The sequence below is a fragment of the Pinus tabuliformis genome, chromosome 4_2 (genome assembly GCF_031772625.1).
Source record: "Pinus tabuliformis cultivar Carrire ecotype Pingquan chromosome 4_2, CPIR1, whole genome shotgun sequence".
NCBI lineage: Eukaryota > Viridiplantae > Streptophyta > Pinopsida > Pinales > Pinaceae > Pinus > Pinus tabuliformis.
The window spans coordinates 355,215,388-355,238,271 of NC_142304.1; the positions used below are offsets into that span (position 1 = coordinate 355,215,388).

At 38.9% G+C, this 22,884-nt stretch overlaps 2 pseudogenes; both read left to right on the forward strand.

Annotated features, from left to right (window-relative positions):
* Window positions 1-22,000, forward strand: part of LOC149169382 (uncharacterized) — a 29,129-nt pseudogene extending 7,129 nt beyond the window's left edge.
* LOC149169383 (tubulin beta-5 chain pseudogene) lies at window positions 17,395-18,722 on the forward strand (annotated as a pseudogene).
* Window positions 22,001-22,884: the final 884 nt, after the last annotated feature.

Below are 22,884 nucleotides of genomic sequence, written 5' to 3' on the forward strand. Positions count from 1 at the left end.
TGTCTATGCAGATGTTGGACCAGGATGGCCATCCGGGATGTCCCCGATAGCCAAGCGCGTACCTTGCCCATCGATGTTGTCATCCCTTATCAAGAAGGGAGTGATAATGAGGAGGAGAACGTGAGGAACCTCGAGGGGTTGACTCATGGTATCCCGGAGTATGCTCGGATAGGAGACATGCCTCAACGGTACCAGAGGCACACAGTGGGAGTCTTAGATTGGATCCGCCGACTACTGAGTCATGTTGCACAAGCTGTCTCATGCTATCATGACCACCATGCTGAGTAGTTCCTAGGTCTAGTACTTACATATTTTTTGAGGCCTGCATGCCACGGATGTACGAGACCTGCAAGCCATCGATGTTATTATATACATACATATTATTTTTTGGGTTATGATGTATCAAACATTCTGACATATATATATGTGTGTGTGTGTCTGTGTGTGTTGTATTTTCCTATCTATTATGGTACAAATGGTTTGTCTTATCTTTCACATGTTTCACAAATGTCTATCCAACACCTAATTAGTTAATGCATCTGTTAATGTATTCATGCATCTAGGAATATGATGATATGTAATACAATCAAAATGTCTTTCCAATAGATGGATACGAAGATACATTCGTAATATTTGAGGGTTCCTGACAGAATATTTCCCATTGAGTTGAAGGACGACAAGCTATGAATCCAGGTTGACATCCAATTCTTTGATGCCCGGGGCAATGGCTTCTGATAATAGTTCTATGATCGCACTGTATTCAACAATGTTGTTGGTTGTACGACCTAAGAAGATACCTTGAAGGTAAATCAACTCACTATTAGGGTTGTAGATAGCCCATGCCGCGAATGATAGCTTCTGGGTACTTTGGTAAGCACCATCAGCGAAACCAACGTGAGGAGTTATAGACATCTACAAAGCAAGAAAATCATAGTAAACATGAAATCTATTTGAAAACTATCACACAAAACCACACTATACAAAAATGGATCACACAATAATGTACATAAGTAACCATGCAAGATGTCCTAAGCATATTACTTTTTGAGGTAAAGCTTGTTTCAGGGCTTATCGAGAGGATTTTCTTCATAATCAATAAGCTCATAGGCTCCTTTCTGCAAAACAAATTTTACAATATAGGGCCCATGCCACATAGGTTCGAACTTGCCTGCTCCTAGCTTATCATTAGCTTGGTCGTATAACAGGACCAAATCACCCTCAGAGAAAGCGCGAGGGGATATCGACTAATCGCAATGGGATTTGACCCATTTCTTCTGTGCTTCAACGACCAAGGCAGCGAGATGACGAGTCTCATCCAGTCATTCTAAATATAAGAGGCGTTCTTCTTAAGGTGATCTATCGGGGAGGAGTTCAACAACTAACTTGAGAGAAGGAATCTCACATTCGATCAGAAATGTTGCTTCCTGACCATAGACCAGCTGGAATGGTGTGAACCCAGTTGCATCTTTGGTTGAAGTTCGGTAGGACCATAGAGATAAAAAAAGCATGAGATGCCAATTTGAATTGTGCATCCTAATAGTACATAGAAGCATGGTGACCAAAACCTTGTTCACGGATTCAACTTAACCGTTAGCCATAGGGTAATATGGGGTCAAGCCATCATGGTGCAAGCCCAATGAAATTGTCAGTTCCGCCATCATGTAATCTCTAAAATGGGATCCATGGTCTATGACAATGGCTTGGGGTACAACGAACATGGAAATGACATGGTTAAAAAGGAATTGAGTCACCGTATTACCATCTTACAAATATGTAGGCAACGCTTTGACCCATTTGGTGAAATAATCCACATCGATAATAATATAACCATGACCTTCGGTCGAACAAGGGTTACATGTCATATAATCAATTCCCCATTTGGCAAGGGAACCAATGGTAATGACAGGGTGTAGGTTAGCGGGTGGGGTGCGCATCTTGCATTGGTAAATTTGGCATTAATGACACTTGCAGACAACAAGAATGCAGTATTTGAATATACATGGCCAGAAATAACTAGCATAGAGGATTTTCTAAGTTGTAGCATAACCAAACATATGACCACCACATGCCCTTGAGTGGCAATCATTGAGAGCTCTTTCAACTTCCTCGATCGTGAGGCATCGGCGAAGAACAGAATCGACACCAACACGGTATAAAGTATTGCCAATAATACTGTAGGGTTGGGAATAATACGGTAGGGTTGGGAATGATGCCAAATCCTTCGACGATCATCCTTGGTCAATGCAAACCGAAACATGGAAGTTTGGAGATACACGATGATATCACCATACCATGGATCAAGGGTGCTAATCAGGAAAAGGGTCTCATCTGGGAGTTGTTCATCTGCACTAGCAGGGAGATATTTGGAGGGAAGGGAAAAAATCAATTTAGTGAAAAGAAGTGACTTCTTAGGTTTGGTTGTAGTGAATACCAAATAAAATTCTTACAGGATAACGATCCATTTAGAATACTTGCCCCCTAGCAACGAACAAGTCAGGATATAGGTCATAGGGTTGCATTCAGAGATCACTATATTCGTACGTAAAAGAATATAGCATCGAAAACATTGAACAGCCTAAACGGCAGGCAAAGCCAACTTGACATGTGCATAACATGTTTCAGTGTTGAGGAGATTCCGGCTAAGGTAGTAGATCACATGTTCGCCGCTTTCGTCGTCGTCTTGAACCAACATCAAAGAGATGGTGCTAGGGGCTGCGACTAGGTAAAGGAAGTAATCTCGATAATAGTCTTGTGGATGCGACAAAGGAGAATTTATGAGGATGGCCTTAAGATCATCAAAAGATTTTTGGGCCACCTCGCCCCATGCAAAGCGCGTTCCTTGTTTGAGCAACTGAGTAAATCCTGTAGCTACCCCACTATAGTTCAATATAAAGCAACAGAGAAAGTTGTTCTTTCCTTGCAGGCTCTGGAGTTGGTGCAGTGAAGATGGAGGGGGTAAATTTACAATGGCCTTGACTTTTAACAGATCTAGGTGAATTCCATTCTTGAAGATGATAAAGCTAAGGAGTCGTCCTGATTCCATGCAGAAAACACATTTGTGTGGATTTAACCGAATGTTATAGTGTCTGCGGCGTAGAAAAATTAGTCGAAGATGATCTGGGTGGTCTTGTCGCTTATGAGAATGGGTATGAAAGTCATCCAAGTAAGGCTGGACAATGTTGTGTGAATATCATGAATGCATAGAACATTTCCCGTTAAAATGTGGCTCTAGCATTTTTTAGGCTGAAAGGGAGCTTCTTGTATGCGAACGTACCCCATGGGCACATTCATCAATGATTTGATCAATGAAGGGAGTAGGATAGTTGTCTTTAGGATAGGCATGATTAAGATCTTGATAATCCATGCAAACGTGGATCGTGCCTTGTTTTTAGGTCACCAGGACAATATTGGACACCCAGTATATAAGGGGGATGTGATAGATGAACCCAACTTTGAGAATCTTTTCAAATTCACCCTTAATAACAGCGGCCTTCCTAGGGTGCACCAGGTGAATTTGTTGGCAAACAAGCTTTGTGTGCGGATCGTTGGTATTTCATGCACCACAATGCTAGGATCCATGCCAGGCATTTCTTTGTAAGACCATGAAAACACATCACAGAATTCCTGAAATAGATGAGTATATGTCTTGATCTCATCCGGAGAACAAGATAACCCAATATGAACATGTTCAACGACACCAAGTTTGATAGAAATGTCAATCGGTATCGTTTGGGTAATATTACCAAAATTTCCTTCGAACCATACTTCATGAGTAATAGTCGGTGGTAGAAATGGAGAAGAGGACTCTTTGAAAGTGGTAGACATGACCGTCGGGTGAGGCTAGAACAAGGAGCGATGATGGGTATCGATCCATCGCGGTTCCTCGAGAGACATGACTTCCATGATACCTTCATCGACGAGGAAGGTCTCAGGTAAGGGATCGAAAGATTCCAAAGTGCCAAGCCAGGGGGATTGAGAATACATATCAAGAGAGGTCCTCGGCATATAAGAATCAGAGGATGTGGAGCTCGAAGCTGAAATAATTTCCATGTAATTGACTTCGGTGGGACTAAGTGGCATGATCTCGCCCCAAGCATGAACAAGATCTGGTGCAGGTATGACCCAGGAATCAGATTTGACCGAGAACATGTTGACAGAGGTAACATGATGAGGTGGGAGTGGAAAATTCCCATTATGTGAGAATCTTTGAAGATCCCCGCCCCCATACTCTCAGAGGGAGAACCAGAGTGCTTGACGTATGGAACGTTGCCATCCGAGGAGGAAGAAGCAAAGAAAGATAGTTGATTGACAGTGACAACCTTCCCTTGATGGGGAAAATGAATCACGTGAAATAAAGAGGAGGCCAGGGCATGCATAGCATGAGTCCAAATTCGGCCGAGTAGAAGATTATAATTGTGATTAGCGTCAACAATCTCTACTTTGACTTGCACTATCTTGCCTTCCAAGGTGATGGCAAGGTTAGGTAGGGCACCGAAGGGTTGCCAATCGTGCCCATCGAAAGCTTCCAAAGTGTTCGAAGACTGGTTCAGTGCAAGGGAACCAATAGCCTTCCACCATGTAGTTGACATGATGCAGGTGGAAGCTCCTTCATCTATGACAGAGCGGTGGTTGGTCTTCACATTAATGATTACCTGAATAAGAAAGGTAATCTGATGAGGGAGCCATGGAACATGGTTCTCCAGATCACAACAGATCAAATTAGAATCAGTGCAATCAATGCCCCTAATAGCCGACAGCAAAGATTTCCGCTGTGATGGGCAACTTTGGAGTACTTCGAGAGCCAACATGGATGATGGCACCTGACCCAAATCGTCAACAATATTATAGTGTTGAGCGCCTCAGGTGTTGGGATTATATGAGGATTTCCGTAGCACACCTCGAGAGGGCAACCGATGTTATGAAACCATCTCACAAAAAGATAGAAAAGATAGATCAACGCCTTAGAATTCAGCCTCTTCGAGGGGGCAACGTCCTTTACATTACATAAATGAACAATTCTTCGATGATTCAAATGACAAAACCTCCTTTCTATATATAGGAGTCTAAGGAGTCACAATATAACCCATCCTACCTAACAATAATAATATAGAGCCATAAAGATAACAATAGAGGGATTCTATGGGGCACAGTAATAACAATATGGCGACAATAGGGGCACAACAATATTAATAAGGGATACAACTACAATAGTAATGGGGTAATCACTAGTATTATAGGGACCTAACATACCCCTCTCCTTCAAAAAAGTGTTGTCCTCAACGCTTGAGTATTTATGGATGCTTCTCTATAAAATTATCATCCTCCCATGTGGAATCCCTAGTGGATAAGTTCTTCCACTTGATGAGATACTCCAAAATTGATCGATTTTGTAGCTATCGAGTTCTTGTTTTTGTGACTGCTTCTGGTTCCAATATAACTTTTCCTTCCTCATCAAGTTCTGGAAATATTTTTTGAACTGGGAGCTTGTCACCTATAACCTTCTTTAAACATGAAACATGGAAAACTGGGTGCACTCAAGAAGCTACAGGAAACTCCAATTTGTATGCCATAGTACCAATCTTTTGCAACACCTTGTGTGGACCATAATACTTTGGTGATAATTTATTATCCTTCTTAGCTTGCTTGAGGGACATTTGTTTATATGGTTGTAGCCGTAGGAATACCCAATCACCTACATCAAAACTTATTTCACTTCGATGTTGATATGCCTGTTGTTTCATTCTATTCTGTGCCAACAGGAGGTTATCCTTTAAGAGTTGGAGGACTTGTTGTTGATATTCGTTGTGATGTTCCACTGCTTGAACCTTAGAATTTTCTCTTAAATATGATGTGATGGATGGTGGCTGATATCCATAAAGTGCCATAAATGGGGTCATTTTTGTTATTGTATGGAAGGAAGTGTTATACCACCATTTAGCTAGAGGCAACCATTTGACCCATTATGTCTATTTATCAGATACAAAGAAATGAAGATATCCTTCCAAACATTTGTTTACTATCTCAGTTTCGCATCACATTGAGGATGATAAGATGAACTATGAGCTAACTGAGTACCAAGACAAGAGAATAATTTTGTCCAAAAATTTCCAGTGAAAATGGGATCTCTGTCACTTACAATAATCTTTGGGTTTCCATGTAGCTTTTGAATTGTTTCCATAAATGCAGTAGAAACTGTACTAGCTTTAAATGGATGTGATAATGCACAAAAGTGTGCATACTTGGTAAGCCTATCAACTACCACCATGATGACACTCTTTCCCTCAGACTTGGGTAAACTTGTGATAAAATCCATTAAAACCTCCTCCCAACGTTGGCTTGTAATGGATAAAGGTTGTAATAGGCTCGGGGTCTTAATTGTTTCAACTTTATTTTGTTGGAAAACCAAACATTCTGCCGCAAACTTTTGAATATCCGATTTAAGGCCATCCCAAAAAAAATTCCTTCTTAACCCTGTGGTAAGTTTTTAAAAATCTTGAGTGCCCTCCTAAGGGGAAGTGTGCAATTCCATAAGAATCTTTTGTTTGAGTTTGGAATTCTTACAGAGGTATAAGCGATCTTTGTACCATAACGAATCATTTTGCCAGCTAAATGTATCAGATGCACTAGAATCATGTTGTAACTTTCGAATAAGTGCCCACACTTCTTCATCGTTCTTCCATTCCTCCCATGCTTCGTTTATCCAATCTGGTTGGATAATAGAAATGGCCCACAACAATGCTTCCACATCCTCATCCTTTCTTGAGAGTGCATCTACCACCACATTTTTCTTCCTTTTTTGTAGATGATTTCAAAGTCATAACCCAACATCTTTGTGACCCACTTTTGTTTCTCTTCAGAGGATAATCTTTGTTCTAAAAAATATTTAAGGCTATCATGATCCGTTTTTACCTTGAAGTGTCTTCCAAGTAGGTAGGGTCGCCATTTCTTAATTGCATGTGGTATTGCCAACATTTCCTTCTCATAAATAGCTTTGTGTAAAAACTTTTCCTTGATTGGACAACTTTCAAAAGCAATGGGTCTTTCATCTTGCATTAAAACAACACCAATTCCATTTCATAAAGCATCACGTTCCACAATAAAGGTTTTTGTGAAGTCTGGTGTAGCTAAGACCGGTGCTTGGCACATTGCTCCTTTAATATGTTCGAAGGCCTTTGTTGCTTCTGGATTCCATGAAAATGCATCTTTCTTCAATGATGTTGTTAGAGGTGCTGCTATTCTCCCATAATTCTTAACAAACTTGCAATAATACCCTGTCAACCCGAGAAATCCTCGCAGATGCTTTATGGATGTGGGTATTTTCCATTCCTTAATGGCTTTAATTTTGCTAGGGCCTACCTTAACTCCTTCATGAGATACAATATGACCCAGATATTCCACCTCTTGTACTCCAAAGAAACATTTGGATCTTTTTGCATATAATTGTTTCTCCTCCAATAGTTGTAGCACCATGTCAACATGTTCAACATGATCCTTCGAAGACTTGTTGTATATTAGTATATCATCAAAAAATACTAACAAAAATTTTCTAAGGAAGGGTTTGAAAATGGAATTCATCAAACCTTGAAATATAGAAGGTGCATTGGTAAGGCCAAAAGGCATGACCAAAAATTCATAATGACACTCATGAGTTCTAAATGTTGTTTTCAGAATGTCTTCAGTCTTCATTCTGATTTGATGATATCCCAAATGAAGATCCAACTTGGTGAAGTAAATTGATCCATGCAATTCATATAGTAATTCATCAATGACCTGAATGGGAAACTTATCTTTAATAGTGAGCTTGTTGAGATCCCTATAATCTGGACACGTGCGCCATGATCCATCCTTATTGTGCACCAATAGTACTGGAGGAGAGAAAGAACTTTGACTAGGTTGACTTATACCAGCCTCTAGCATTTCTGTAGCCATACATTCAATTTCACTCTTTTGGGCATAGGGATATTTGTATGGCCTGGTGTTTGGAAGAACACTTCCTGGAATCAAATGAATAGCATGATCTTGATCAAGAATAGGTGTGAGACCTTTGGGAGTCTCAAATACCTTGGAATGATTTTCCAAGACTTTTTGGAGATCTGGAGGAATAGATGATTCCGATGTGAAAACATCTAGCGAACATAATTGTGCAATTACACCTCTTTGTTCCTTTTTTAGAAGCTTTGTCATACCGTTAGAGCTAATTATATTTCCTTGTTTCTCTGCAATACCCGTTAATTCAACTTCCTTTCCTTCCACAAAAAATTTCATGAAAAGTTCTTGAAAATTAAAAGCTATTGTACCCAAGGATTGTAGCCACTAGACTCCTAGTACAACATCAGCACCTCCCATTGGAATGGAAAGCACTGGGCTAGTCAATACATATTCTTCCATGGATAGCTTGATATTATGGCACTTTCCAGAGCAATTTATCGTTCCTCCATTTGCAACCATCACTTGACACTCTGGTGCTAGATATAGGAAGCAATTCAATTCTCTTGTTGTCTTACAATGAATAAAATTGTGGGTACTCCCTGAATCAATCAACACTATTACCTTTTATTCTTGATTTGTCCTTCTATCTTAATGGTTTGAAGAGTGGTAATTCCAGCCAATGCATTACAAGACATGGTTGGGTTCATTTCTTCTTTATCTAGGCTTTGTTCCTAGAGTGTATATCCTCTTCTTTTGGCCTTTCTTGCTCCCTTTCTTCTTCCTCTTCACAATCTATGTAGAATAATTTCTTCTCAACACACTTATGACCTTTAGTGTATTTGTTATCACAACTGTAACAAATACCTTTTGCTCTTTTTTCTTCCAATTGTTGTGGTGTCAACCTTATAGGTTGTGGAAGACTAGGAGCAACAACACTTCCATATTTATAGTTGTGAGTGGTATGATTCCTAGTTGCCATAATTTTTCTTTCCATTTTTCTTGCTAACCTGAATGCCTTCTCTAATGAATCAAGTTCCCAAAGGCAAACATCATGTTGGATATTATCCTTTAAAGTCCCTATGAACACATCAATCCTATGCTCCTCTAGAATATTTTTTACCCTTATGTTCAATTTTTGCAACTCCTAAATGTGCTCCATTGTTGAACACTTTTGTTTGAGACTTATCAATTGGATAAAAAAAGTGTTGGTTTTTGTATCCTCATAATGTGCTATCAATTCTTCTGTAAAAATTGCCCAAGTGATAATTTGTTTACGAGAGCAAAGCCATTGATACCATACAAACTGATTTGGTTCCAAATATAAAGTTGCAATACGTATCTTTTGTGTGTTTTTCACATTATTGAGATTGAAAAATTGCTCCATCTGTAATATCCATGTTGCAGGATCCTTGCCATCAAACTTCCTCATATCGATTTTTGGAATATGGTGGGTCTTCGGTCCAACATTAGAGTCTATGGAATCATGATTAACATTTCTTTTGTTCTCATCATGAGTTTCCTTTACTACCCTTTCACCATTAGTAAGCATTTCTTGTAGAAACTTTGTCAAATCTGTCTTCAAATCTGTCTTCAAATCTTCCATGTCTGTCTTCAAGTCATCCATACCTGTCTTCAAATCGTCCATCTTAGCTTCCATGTCATTAATCTTAGCTCCTACGCCTTTCTTTAAACAATCCATCTTAACTTCTATGCCTTTCTTTAAACCATCCATCTTAGCTTCTACATCTTTCTTTAAACTATCCATCTTAGATTCTGTTACATTTTGTGCAAGTGACACTTGTTGCACTTGGTCTCGTAATTTTGACATATCATGTTGCATTTCTTCCTCTTCTTCATGAGTCATGCTAGATATTTCAGGTTGCTTACTAGGTGTTTGCATTTTCTTTCCTCAGGGCATCAATTACTGATAATAATGCTTTACTATGCCCTTTGAATTCCTTCAAACTAATTTTTCAAACCAAGCTTATGTAAAAATTCAAAAGAAACTACACACCTTTTTTCACTTTGTAGGAGCTGGATATTGAATCTGATGTATCTCTGTAATATTGTATCATCTAGTTCTGAAATTGTGAACTATAGTAACCCTCTGCGTCCTCTTTCCAATGCCACCAATCTGATCCAAATTGGATTCTCCAAGGAAGAGTTATGCCAAATCTCCCACAGTGACCTGATTATAGACTAGTTCAGTAGAGAAAACTTATACGATGTGCCACGAGTCACTGTTTCGACCTTTGGCTCTGAAAAATATATACAAGAAACCACAGTCTGTCCTCTTTCTTTGCCTTCTTATGAAATTTCAATCCGATGCTCAGAGAGAAAGTTATGATTATTTTCCCCAGGTCACCTGTTTGGAATGTAATTCAGGAGTCTACAAAAAGACCAACTTCCTCAGATCATATCTCTGCAAATATAGCACGAAAAGCTTTGAACTTTGGACCCGAGATTCAGTGTCGTTTCATCTCAAATTGGTTTTTCTCTTTAGCTTCTAAGACGTCGTAGAAAAAAGTTATAGCGAGCATGCCATGATGACCTATTTGGATCAGCGAAACCCTAGAATCCAAAGCTCTGATACCAAATGTTATGAAACCAGCTCATAAAAAGATAGAAAAGATAGATAAAAGTCTTAGAATTTAGCCTCTTCGATGGGGAAACATCCTTTACATTACATAAATGAAAAATTCTTGGATGATTCAAATGACAAACCTCCTTTCTATATATAGGAGTCTAAGGAGTCACAATATAACCCAGCCAACCTAACAATAATAATATAAAGCCACAAAATTAACAATAGGGGGATTCTATGGGGCACAGTAATAACTATATGGGGACAATACGAGCAAAAAAATATTAATAAGGGATACAACTACAATAGTAATGGGATAATCACTAGTATTATAGGGACCTAACAACCAAGTAGCAGAATCAGGGTTAGGACGCTCGATTTGTAGAGGGCCAGAATTCAAGGTGGAAGAAGAAGGATCATCTTCATTTTCTTTCCTAGCTGTGGAGCTGGAGTTTGATAATATTTTGATTAGGTGGCCACATTAATGGGCGTGCTCATCATGAAAACTTGAGATCTAGAGGAAGAAGATCGGTGCTAGTCTACCATTTGAGTCTGCTGAGATGGAAATGGCTCTTTAAGGAAAACAAGGGTCCCTTTGAGCAGGTGACTAACTTCGGATCATCGTGGACAATCCTTAGTATAGTGATCCTCCTCGCAAATGAGGCATGGATACTTAGGTTTCCATTGCGAAGATTTGCCAGCAAACGATTTGGGAGGACCCTATTTCGATGCATCAACTTTAGCTTTGCCTTTGCCTTTCTTTTTTCCTTTCGAGGATTTTTCTGTTTTGGTAGACTGGATAGCGTGGACCTCTAAAGTTTTACCAAGGCCTAGTGTATTTTGATATGAATCATTAGGAGCAGCATTCGAGCCTAACTTCTATTTGGAAGAAGTTTTAGTGGGGGTTTGGGATACTGAACCAATAACTCCATCAACGGGAGGAACAACTGGTGACTTTGATGATACGGGATCGGATGATGGCTGCGGAGCATTAGGTAAAAATTTGTATAAGGTGCTAGACTAAGATTAAACCAGATCCAAGTAGTGGGCATGGGAAATGGATTTCTCCTTAGTGACACATCCACCCATAGCTATATCACAAGCAATTGGGGCTACAAATGATTTTGTAAACTATTAAGTGAGAAACTAATCAACTATCTCGAACTTTATCAGTCAACATCTATGTCTCCATTCATGGGTTTGATTAGAGATGTGCATCGCAGTGTCTTTCTTAAGTGATGTGAGAAAATAGGTGCCAGTTTCATAATGAAACAGCAGTTGAAAATACGTGAGGAAAGCCATGGCTAACGAATTGAAGTCATGGAAATTACTTCGAGGTATCTCGATGTACCATTTTGTTACGGCAACAGTGAGGGTTCATTCGAAAAGATGAAGACGAATTGAATCATCCACGTATGAGTTCAATGAGCACCAAAGGTGATATGTCATCACATGGGCCTGAGGATCTTCTTTGGCTTTTCCATCGAACTTTTGGCAATCACTTGGTATCTTGGAAGGCATTGAAGGCCAGTACGACAAATGAAGAATCAGATCGTTCATAAGACGCGATACATCCGGCAACTAAAGCGTAGCTAAGAAAGGTAATTGAGTGTTAAAAGGCATGGGAGATCAATAGGCAAGACCACAAGGAGGATCCCATCCCTGCTGGTAAGGATTTTGACCCCACAGTGGGGGATTTTGGCCATATGGCATCTGAGGCTACCACCATTGCGGATTACCTTGACCAAAGGGAGGATTCGGACCAATACGTTGAAACTATCCATGCACAGGTTGCTGATAGGAAATGTATGGGTTAAAAGGTTGTTGAGCCTGTTGACCTTGGACATATGGGTATGGGACCTGTTGTCCTGGAATATAGGGTTGTTGGGCTTGTTTTCCTTGAACAAGAGGGTTCTGGACCTACAGTCCTTGGGCATAAGGTTTATACACTTGTTACCCTTGGACGTAGGGGTTTCGTACCTGGTTCCCTTGGCCGACAGGATTCTAAACCTGTTGACCTTGGACAAGAGTATTCTGCACCTGCTGCTACAGGATTTGACCTTAACCCTGTCCCTGCAAGGGTTGACCTTGTTGATATGTATACAAGGGTTGCTGCTTCTTAGGTTGGTTTTGTTGTTGCAAGGGCTGACTTCGTAGTTGAAAAATTTGTCCCTGGGGCTATAGAAGTTGGCCTTGCAAGGGTATGGGTTGAGAGGTATGTAGAGCATATTTCATCTACTGTTTCACGACCTGCTGCAACTGTTGAAAGGACTGACCTTGCGGTTGTTGCAGGTGACCTTGCTGCAGGATAATCTGCCCTTGCTGTTGTGTGGAAATCCCTTGTTGTTGCATAGAAATCCCTTGCTGCAACAAAGGTTTCCATTTTGGTAACAAAGGCTGCCCTGGTTGTTGCAAAAGTTGTCATTGCTATTGCAAGGGTACTTGAACAGTGCCCTGGAAATTACGAAACTGAATCTGGCCATAGCGAGGCTAGATGTACTGCCCAGGTTGGAGAGTGTAGGGTGGATGAACCAATCCTTGAGAACCATATGGAACATAAGGATTTTGGTATTGGACTTGAGCCCCATAGGGCTACTGATACTGAACATTGCTTGATCCAGACGGACCACCAGGATTTTGGACCTGTTGGTACTGGACATCGCATGATCTAGTTGGGTCAGTAGGGTTGTAAATAATACCAGAAGAGGGCTGGTTTATACAAAGCATGTGAGCTCGTGAGCCACTCACATTAGTGGCACCTGACACCATAAATACATTCAGGTTATGCCCCCCAGGTGGTGGCACAATATAGCCACTGACTAATGGGACAGAAGAACTGGCAGAGACAATCTTTGAAACCGCTGGTTGAGACTGACACATAATTGGGATCGATGATACAAGAGTGTTCGGGACGGTGGGTTACACCGAGACTGAAGTAACAACTTGTTGGGAAGTCGTGTTCATGACAAGCAGACCTGATGTAGGCCTGACACCTGACACCCAAACAGAAGTATGGTAGACTGATGAGGCACTAGGTGTGCCTCAAACTAAGTGTCCCAAAGACACATAGTCGAATGAAGAATTGGTGGGAATACCTTTTGCATAAGGGAAACCCTCGGGTGGGAACTGCAACTGCAATTCTTCCCCCTCAACAGTGTGTGGATTAGAAACTTTGGACTTATATGGAGAAGTGGCTGGGGCATCGCCTTCAGGTTCCATGTCTAAAAACAAACGATGATGAATGACCGAACGTGTACTGGGGGATAGTTCCAAAAGCAACACCTGGTTGGTCGTGCGGACTATAAGGACGTTGTGGTGATATCTCAACAACGTCAAATAGAGGGTTCGGAGGATAGATAACCAGTCCAAACTGACCATCAGTGGTCAGTGAGTTCTCTGGAGTTCAAACAAGATTATCCAGAGATTCTGGGCCAAAATCAGCAGATGACCCTGAATCGAAAGTAGGCAAAGGACGAGATGACAATGGTTGAACACTCAAAAAAATTGCGAGTTCAACATTTTGGTCCTCAAGTGACTTTGGTAACTCAGGAAACATCTCCTTTGACAATCTTTCAGGTGAAGGAGAGGAAGAGGAATTGGGTGAACCAGATGGTTCAGCCACGATGACCTTGTCTTAGTCGACAAAACAAGTAACTTCAAGGCTTCAAAATGTATTTTTAAGGGAACTCACAATTTGGTCAAAAAGACTAAAAGGATGTTTTAGATCATGGGAAATCAACTATTAAGACACATAAAAGGTTGATGTTCTTTCATTTTTAAAGAGTCAAGAAAGAAACAAAGATGACTCGATCACTTTCGATTGGAAACGAGCTCGAAAGGACAAGTGCTCGAATGATATTTTAATTTTAATGAGTCAAAAAGATCAAATGACTACTCTAGATGATCTAGGTGAATAGGATTACCAGGCAACCATGAACTGCAGAATACCTCCTGGTGAACCAATAAATACGACCAGGAAATCTCCCCGAATGTTGTGTTCATTGTATCACGCTCGCAAGGCGGCCGAATCGTCTTCCTAAGGATAAAAGGATTTCAGCCTAGTGGGGTCTCCCATTATATACTTGATGGTACGAGGAGCTCAAATCCGTGCTAGTGTTGTCTAATGCTGAAAGTAATGACAGTTGCTAGTTTTACAAATGCCGGAACACGTCTCTAGCCTAGACCTTCTAGATATGATCGTTAATGTCAAATGTGCCTTAGGTTAATTGAATTCATTTTAGAGTTGATCTTGAGTTAAGTTTCAGTTTTCAGTTCTTAGTGATGCTACTTGAAAAACCTAAAATGCAACTAAATGGGACAAGACATTTTCAATTTGATGAAATGCCTACACTAAAGAGGGTAGAAACTACTCAATCAACTGAAAGCAATCAAGCAACTGAAAACAAAATGATCCTTCACTACTTCACTTTTTCGAAAAATAAACTAATGAAAAATGCATTCCAATTCCTAATTTCCTGACAAGCACTTATCTATAGTCCTTTCAAAATGAAAAAATTTCTCTTCCTATTTCAAATGCTAATGCAATTCTAGTTTTTTAAGAGATGCAAATCATAATGATGCAATAGGATAGAACTTCATATTTTCTCATGAAACAACGAAACAAAAATTTTCGCATACAATCTTTCAATGAAATTTTTTTTAAGACTATGAGCTCTTCAAGAAAATGAAAAAATGAAAAGAGAAGTTCATTTAGATTAATGAAACACCAACTTTACCAAACACAAGACCGACAAGGTAATCTATGTCGGAAAAGGACATTCAAACTAGTAAAATTTTTTTTTCAAACTTGTGCAAAAATAGGTCAAAGTCGTAAGGGGGATCAAAAGCAAATGTAAGGAGCAAACACACCCACAACCAGACTTGATGAGTCCACAAACCTCTGAATGGATGACTAGCTAGATACCCTAGCGTCGCTATCCATTCAATGACTTGATCAATAGGACAGCAAGATGACAAGCCAACAAGCAAGCAAAACCAAATGAAAAGTAGCTTCCTAATCAGGGGGAAAATAGTCAAAAGGGCTCACGAGGTCAAAAACACAAGAGCAGAACACACTGGCCAAGATTGGGGTCTAGCCCTAATCTTCACTTACAGAGATCGATGCGACTTCCTAATTAACAATAAGCGCCAGAGGCGGGTCGACGTGACTATTACTCCACAATTCGCACTGGTCGACGCGACTGCTAGCCGATTAAACGCGTTGCCTGAGGGAACTAAGGAAAAATAAAAGAAATTTCAAAATAGGGACTAGATCTGCTACTATGAATTTTAAACTTAGGCCAGTAAGCATAAGAAAATAAATAGAACCGAAGGGAAAACATGAAACTAGAAAAGTTTTCATGAAATCATGAAATCCAAAAAAAACAAAAGATGGGATCTCCCCAACGGAGTCGTCAATTTGTGGTGAAGTAAAATTATAAGTGCGGACACGAACGAATTCATCTAGCTCGATAATGGGTCTAGCCACAAAAAATACATTCTATGTAATATTTCCTTAGGTTAGAATCAATCAATAGGGCCTACCTTTTGGTCGCTTATCCTGCTTGATGATGTCCTTGCTTGCTCGCTCCAGCAATCTCTCGCTTCCTTCTTCAAGCTCCTGAAACAAGTAAAAAACAACAACACACAAACATAATAAAAGACAAATTGAAATTCGACCTACTTAATGAGTTAAGAAGCATCAAGACACGAATATGTAATACTACAAAACATGTAGGAAATCAATCGATAGTTGCATATATTAATATCAAAGAGAGATTACAACCATTCGTCTTGACATTGCAGTCTTCCTCTAACAAGACCAGGTTCCCACACACTTCTACTAGCATTCCATGATGGCTTCAAACAACAATATTTTAAAGGCTCTTCCCTTTAGACTTAACTCCAAACCAAACACACTTCTCCCTCACACAACTAGATGGCTACAACTAGTAATAGCTTGCTTGTCTAATCAAAATAGTATACTCACACTCAGCCAACACTCTAACTAGCTTGTGCTTGGCAAGAAGGGAGGTTTATATAGGAAATATGGATGTAAGATGGATCCTCTTCTCATGGGTGAAGGACTTATCCATTGAGTTAGTTCCATAATTATAGGGGAAAGGAGCCCAAACTGTCATCCTCGACCCCATATGGCCAAACCATTTACCAGACTTCTGTTACGAAGCTTCTAGAGCTGGAAGCTTTGACTCTAATTTAAAAAAATTTCCATAACAGGACCGGCGCGACTAGAACACAGCTCAATCACACTGATTGGTGTAGGGAATAGTGCTAATCTCTACACATCGACATGGGGGAGACAAAGTTCATTAGCGTCGACCTTGTAAACTAGGTAAAAAAAAGGTTTCAAGGGAAATGGTGCAAAAGGGAAATGATCTTCTCTTGAAGAGGGACATAATGGGAGTTTCTTCATGAAGGAAAAGCATGTGGGGTTCACTGTAGAGGTCCTTCAAGATCAAGGAATGGGCAGTACAGGGACAGTGACAAAATGCTATGTAACACTATGAAATGGGTAGAATGGTAAGAACAAACTTGAACGTGACTAGTGGAACTGGGTTGGACTATGTCTTTTACTTGAAGCGATGAAATTATTATAACCCCAGTTTGAGGTGATGTGTTTATCTTGTCTATCTTACCAGAGACACCTATTTACTACCCATTGGGAAATACCAGTTATAGCCTCACCTAGATCACACCCATCTCATAGTTCTAGATTGGCTTTTCTAGCTGGTAGATGTAACTACCCATTGCCCTGTTCTGTCTCTTCTTTTTGTGTTGGCTTTCTCTGAATCCTTTGTTTTTTAGTTGAGGTTTTATTTTAGGGTTTGGTATTTTCATGTTGCAAGTTTTAAATTGCAAATATGTGTGAGATCCTGCACATTCAGGGCAGGAAATGTGGAAACTAGATCGGTTCCAAGTTTTGGGAAGCTATCTATGATGAGCATGGGATTGATCCCACCGGGAGACACCAGGGCACTTCCGATCTACAACTCAAAAGAGTTGATGTTTACTACAGTGAGGCGAGTTGTGGTAGCTTTGTGCCCCATGCTATGCTCATGGATCTTGAGTCTGGGACCATGGATAGTGTGAGGAGCGGGCCTTATGGCTAGGTGTTTAAGCCCAATAAATTCATTTTTTGCGAGTCCGGGGTTGGAAATGACTAGGCCAAGGCCATTATACTGAAGGGAATGAGCTCATCAATTCTATGTTGGATGTCGTCAGGAAGGAGGAAAAAAATTGTGATTATCTCCAAGGTTTTCAAGTGTGTCATTCTTTGGGAGGAGGTACTGGATCTACGATGGGAACACTTTTGATCTCCAAGATCAGGGAGGAGTAACCTGATAGAACGATGCTTACCTTATCTATTTTCCCTTCTCCCAAGGTGTCTGACATAGTGGTGGAGCCTTACAATGCCACACACTCTATGCATCAACTGGTGGAGAATGCAGATGAGTGTATGGTACTAGACAATGAGGCCCTTTACGACATTTGCTTCAGGGCTCTCAAGCTCACAACTCCCAGCTTCGTTGATTTGAACCATCTGATATCTATAACAATGAGTTGAGTCACCTACTGCCTGAGGTTTCCTAGTCATCTTAACTCATATCTAAGGAAAATGTCAATGAATTGGATCCCCTTCCCTTGTCTTCACTTCTTTATGGTGGGATTTTCCCCATTGAATTCACGTGGTTCACAACAATACAAAGCCCTCACCATTCTGGAACTGACACAATAGATGTGGGATTACAAGAACATGGTGTATGTTGAAGATCAATGTCCCAACAGGTACCTCACTGCATCTGCCATGTTGAGAGGCAAGATGAGCACCAAAGAGGTGGAAGAGCATATGATGAATGTTCAAAACAATAATTCCTCCTACTTCGTGGAGTGGATCCCCAACAATGTGAAATCCAGTCCATGTGATATCCCGCCAAAAGTCCTGTCCATGTCGTCCATGTTCATTGGGAACTCAACATCCATCTAGGAGATGTTCGGGAGAGTGAGTAAGCAGCTCACTGTCATATTTAGGAGGAAGGCCTTCTTACATTGATACACTGGTGAAAGAATGGATGAGATAGAATTCACTGCAAAAGAGAGAAAAATGAATGATTTGGTGTCTAAATACATGCAATATCAGGATGTTAGTGCAAAGGATGATGAATACTATGATGATGAAGAGTCAGCTTAGGAAATCTAGGGAAAAAACTTATGTAATGCCATCGACAATCGCTAGATGTTTCAATGCCTAATAGTTGTTTCTTTGTGGATTTAATTTGCATTTCTTGTTCTTTCATGGTCTGCTCTGCTCTCATCGAAGGTTTTGGCATTGAATAAATAAAATTTTTATACAAATCCTACATTATGTCCTTGGTTTTGTTGATCATATTGAAAGATTGAGAAGATGTAACTGCCCACCAAAATTATATGAAAAATTCAATCATGCTTGGACACTTCTCTGTATTCTTTAACACTCCTCTATATTATATGTTATATAATTATGGTGTTGAATGGCTTTGTAATACTATAATATGTTTCTGGGATTTGTAAATAGGAAAGACAACAATTCTCTACAAATTCAAACTAGGGGAGTACGTGAGAACAATGCCCACTATAGGATTCAATATAGAGATGGTAATTTTTAAGAATTTGAGCTTCACTGTTTGGGACATAGGGAGCCAAGATAAAATTTGCTATCTGTGGAGACAATATATGGTCAATTCCCATGTATATTCCAGAGTTTTTGTCTATTATTACAAAAGTCGGCTCCTGATTTCTCTTTTAAGAAGTTTGTTTCTTTAAGCCATGTCTGTATATGTTGGATTCATTTAGTAAATTCATGATATATCATTGTATTCATGATATAGAATTGTTGGATTTATTAGATATATTTATGACATGAGATTCTTTGTTTGGGGGATATTATAATGTGTATATGTTGGATTCATTTGTAAAATCTATGGCCTTTTATCGTTGGTGGGATTCACTGGATAAATTTATGCTTGTTTGTCGACATGAACTTTCATAATAATATATACTCTATAGATATCATAATATATATTATTTCACATTCACTCAGCAAATCTCATATATTATATGATTGTAATTTTGTATATAGGTGTTAAATTTTATAGATACATAGATTTTTTTTTATGTAGATTGTAGATTTTTTGTATCTAAGAGATATAAAGTAAAGTTGACAGTCAACTCTACTTATATTCCCAAAATGTTCAAATTTTTTACAGTAATATTTTTCATGATTCTTTTGTTTTACAAGGTACTGTTATCTTAACTTCTTTTAGTATTAAATTACCAGTTGTTGTTAAGCTATGTGCAAATAAGCACTCCAAGTATGAGAGTTGTTAGGTAAAAGGGTGTTTTCAAGAATTTTAGAAAACTCTTAATTAATTCATAGTCCATCTTTAGTGTTAGGCTATGATTTTATCTTGTGGCTTTGTTATTTTCATGGCAATATTGTTCTTACTTATGCATTCATAACAAGATCAGGATGTTTTTCATATCTATTTTTGTTCTTTGTTGCCAGCTAAAGCTTATCTAATTGTGGATTCTACTTGAGCCAATGTTGATTGCCATCTCTTCTTTTTCTTTTATCGTAGAGATTTTGTGGTGTATCCTAGAGTTTTTAAATTGACTGTTTTACTTCAACTTTTAATGTATTTTCGTGTATGTTTTATTAGTTTGGTTGTATCTTATAACACTGACTTTAAATCAAAACCACAGTGTTGGACAAGATTTGGTAACTCCAATGAGGTTTATTCTTGGTGTGATAGGCTTGGAGTTTGTCTTGTTTGTTCGCATGATTTTGAATTATTATGAGTGGAAAGTTTCCTAAAATCACATGATTGTTTAACAAGAAGATGATATATATTGGGATGCATTAGTTGTGTTTCAACAGATTTTAGTTTGTCTCTGCATATCCAAAATCCAGTACATTTTTTGGCTACTTGATTGCTTTATTTATGGTTTTCTAAGTGGTTTTGGCCCTAAGATGACTGTGCACTTTGGCTCAAGAAAATGTGACCTTGGAGCATAAAAGTAGTAAGTGTGACTCAAGTAAAGGCAAGGATTTATACTTGTTAAAGAGAAATTGTTTTCATGAGTTGTATTGTTCTTATTTTAGGTTTTGTTATTTCATGGACTTTATATAAATTTCAGCTCGATATGTGTACTAAATTGTATGCTTTTGGAGACTAATATAATATTGTGCTTGTTGCGTAGTTTGAGTTTGGCTTCTCAACATTGCCTTTGTGTCCAATTTTTTGTTCAATCATGGCTTTCATTTGTTCACTTCAAGTAGAAGATATGACAATGATATCTAATCCCAAAAAGGTAAAGAATAATTGTTGTTTGATGATTTCATGCCTCACAATATCAACTTTAAAATCTTTCCAACATGCTGATTGTGCCTTGAGTGCGTTGGATTTATCACATATAAACATGTTGATTGTGCCTTGAGTGTGTTGGAAGAACCCATCAAGATAATTGATGGTAGAATGGTTGTCTGTAATTTGGCTGCTGTTGGGCAGCAACAATCGTAGTTGAACCAACTCCTTCAACAACCCATACAACCAATTAATCCCTTTCAACTCCAACAACACCTTCTTCCACCCATGGTACCTATACAACCCATACATCCAGCTAATCCCTTTCGACCAACTACAACAGATCCTAACTTACGAAGGGTCTATGTGGGTAATGTCCATGAACACATGCAACATGCTAGAATGACTAATTTTTTCTCTCGTTATGGAGACATTGAAGAAGGCCCTGGTGGTTGACAGAAAAGCTGGTAAGTCGAAAAGATACTCACTTATTCTTTACAAAGCAATTGAAGAAACAAATCGAACCCTAGAAGACCTTGTTAAATCAATAGATGGGCATCAACCTTTTTGTAAATTAGCATTTAAAGGGAAAAAGCAGAAAGTTATAGCAAACCATGGCCAAGTTGTTCCTGATTTGAAGGATAAAGGTGATTGAAATCATGTTTCAAAATATGGTGGATCGATTCATGGGCCAGTCAACCTGCCACTTATTGGTTATTGGAATATTGTGAACCTAGCATCAATACCAGTTACTGGCCTAAATCCATATGGATTAAGTGATGCATCATTGCCAAGTTTGTCTATAGACCTTGTTGCAATAAACCTCCATTATAGTTCATTAAACACTTCAGCACTGTTGGACTTTTGCCACCAACTTCTTCTCCAAGGAACAACTTCTCGTCAGACATCACTAGGTGCAGGAAATTACGGTCTTGGTCCATAAGGATCCTTCGGATATGGAAGTCACTCATATAGTTGTTTTGGAGGTACAAGTTCACTCGTTTCCGAAACTACTCCATATGATGGAGAAAGCCATTTCCCCCTTACATCTCATCAAAGTAAACTCCCAGGGACATCTCCATCATCGAGAGTTCTAACTGGCATGCGGTCTTACTACACATCCTAGGTTTGTGCTCATTCTTATTCTTCTTCTCCCATTTGTTTTAGTTCATTTTCAATTGTATTTATATATATTTGAAATGTTTTTTTTTTATCTTTTGTCTTCCACTATATGTCAAACACCACTTATGAATCTACGAGCATTTTGCTTTGGATCTCCTTTATTATTTTTCTTCTAACTTCTTTCTATGGAAATTTATTAGAATAAGTTTGTTGCAAGGTTGGAGAAATAACCTGTTTCTAGCATTTTCTGTCTTATTTTTAGTTTATTGTCACTACTTTTTAAAAGGTACCCTTTTGAATAATCAAAAGCCTTAGCTTCTTTCTCTAGGGGATGTGATGAGAATAATAATAAGTCATTGTGGTAATTGAGGATACTAGTTGGTATTAAGTATGGAGTTAAAGTCAGGTTGGCCAAATCATAGAGAAAATATGTGTTATAATTATGGTGTACGATTACTATATGTGAGGGAAATTGTAGGCAAGATGTCATGGGAATAAAGGGCACTTGGTTTACAGGGTACATTTTAGCATGTGTTCCATATTCAGAATTTGTTATCTTAAATTATTTTACAATTAAATTACCAGTTTTTGTTAAGCTATGTGAAAATAAGCACTCCAAAAATATTGAATTGTATGAGAGTGGTTTGGTAAAAGGGTGTTCGCAAGAAGTGGAGAAAACTCAGAATGAATTTGTAGTCCATATTTAGTGTTAGGTTGTGATTTTATCTTGTGGCTTTGTTATTTTTATTTCAATATTGTTTTTACCTATGCATTCATAATGAGATCAGGATGTTTTGCATATCTCCTTCTATTCTTTGTTTCCAGTTGGAGCTCATCTCATCATGGATTCTATTTGAGCCAATGTTGATTTCCATCTCCTCTTTTTCT